Here is a 2,134-nt window from a genome sequence, read left to right as displayed (position 1 = left end):
ATGGACTATTACCATTGATCTTAGCACTGCTCTTTTATCAGAAGAAAAAAGTGAGCGCATTTTTCAGCCGCAGCCACGATAAAAGACCAGAAGATACACATCAGAGGGAGGCAAAAACGAGGTAATTGAAGTGATTTCAGAGCATCTCCAATTCTGATCCTGCGAGAGCGACGAGCAGCGACGGACGGCCCGGCGAGAAAGCCAAGTCATCCACTGCCATTGTCAGAAATGATACAGCACATTAGAGGAGAGTAATTAGACTGAGATCAAAGAACATCTCAGCAGTAATCGGCCTGACTGCATGATCAATCATCTGTGTGGTGAAATATTGATCCTGGTGCTCTGACTTTGTGGGTTTGTCAGGTGTTTTAGTCTTACTGGCAGCACGGCTGAAGATATTACCATGTCCATCTGTCTGTTGGTTGGTCGGATAACTACTTGCCATATTTCATATATAAAGCTGGATGAACCCTCTGTGATATCACCTATAGGTTTCCTGCAGTGTGGTGTTTCCGTCTCTCACCGTCTTGGCAGTGTGTGACTCCTTCTAAATCCAGGCTAATCCAAAAATTAGAAAATTGGTGGAGCTTCAGTGGAGCTGAGTCAGGCCATGGACTGTCCATGTTTTTAATTTTTTCCATTAGCGATTTGGACAGTTTAATCTGATCTGTCATCTGGATTTGAATTGTAAATTGCTTCAAATTTAAATAGATCTATCCTGTGATTTATGATATTGTGTCTTTGAATCTTCTAGTTCATTTGTACTGTGCCCAGTCTCTCACTACGAGTACAATGTGTTCCCAGCACAGACTGTAGATAGAGATGGACAAATCTTCCACCCACTTTGAGAAACTTTTTATTCAAAAATGAATAAAGATGCAGAGTAGAAGTGGAGCTAACGTGGTCCATGCAAATTTCTCTGGGTTATAGATTATCCTGTGACAGTACAACTCGTCCCTCGAAGCAGCCACAACCTCAGTTATGCACAACTTTAAGCCCTGATTTAAATTAAATAAATGACCTTTATTAAAAGTTCACCCTTTGTGCAGTTGCTACGAAGAGGAAAATCAGCTACAGAGACTATAAATGTTTTAGTATGAGGCTGTTAACATGTTTATCTCTGCTACAAAGTTGGGCTTTTTCACACAGGTTTATGGGGCTGACTGTATTGAAACAGCCCCAAGTGGCCAAATAAGGATAAGGAACTGCAGTTTTTGGCTTCATTTTTGAGCTGCTTGTTCCAGACTGAAAATTTCTCAACAACTATTGGACTGCCAAGAAATTTTGCTCAGACAATTATGCTCTCTCGAAGTGATATTCAGTGACCTTTTGGGTAGAATATTATTTCAGTTAAATATTCAGATTTATGATCAGCTACCTGCAAACCTCATGGCATTCTCATTACGCTCAGCTGCACTTTGTGTTCACTGCTACACGCTACACGCTAACACACCAAACTAATAAGGCAAATGTGGAAAAGTATTTTTTACTCAGGCACACCTGTGTATTCACATGCATCCAGGGCAAGAAGGCTCAAGGTGAGGGCAACAGCAGCAGCTAAAAAAGGAAGCATTTGGCCAGGTTTTTATCTTGGTGCCTGCCTGGTGAGTGTCTGCCAACCCTCTCTGTTGAATAATGTAACAAGTGGTGAGTGGTGTGGGTGGTAGGGAGGGATGGCCTCTACTCAAAATAGACTCCTGTGCAAAAGCAGAAGACTTCAGAGAGGAGATAAAGTAGCATATGCTTATGTTACGAAACTGTTCCTGACAGAATTCGCAGTAATTTATGAAACTAGCACTGCAGCAGCAGCAGCAGCAGCAGTGTGGGGAAAACTGGGGTTACAGATGGTGTGGCAAAGATATCTGGAGAAACCAGAGTAGTTAAGCAAAGATGACATGCAAAACAATGAGAATGCAAATACAATATAAAACAAGGACAGCATGTTTTTATACTGAAATGACTGCAAGGTGATATACATTTTCATTACAGAGGGAGAAAGAAGCTTCAAGTACGTAGAGGGGTTTTGCAAATGTGAGTTTTTTCCCTCTGGTTCATCCCTGGAGTGAGCAGAGCAGGTGAAGCATATAATAGACGTGCAAACAGCAGCCAGCTCTGGTATTACCCTTCAGCCAGT

The sequence above is a fragment of the Acanthochromis polyacanthus genome, chromosome 8 (assembly GCF_021347895.1).
Source record: "Acanthochromis polyacanthus isolate Apoly-LR-REF ecotype Palm Island chromosome 8, KAUST_Apoly_ChrSc, whole genome shotgun sequence".
Taxonomy (NCBI): Eukaryota; Metazoa; Chordata; class Actinopteri; family Pomacentridae; genus Acanthochromis; species Acanthochromis polyacanthus.
This window is presented reverse-complemented; position numbering follows the sequence as displayed.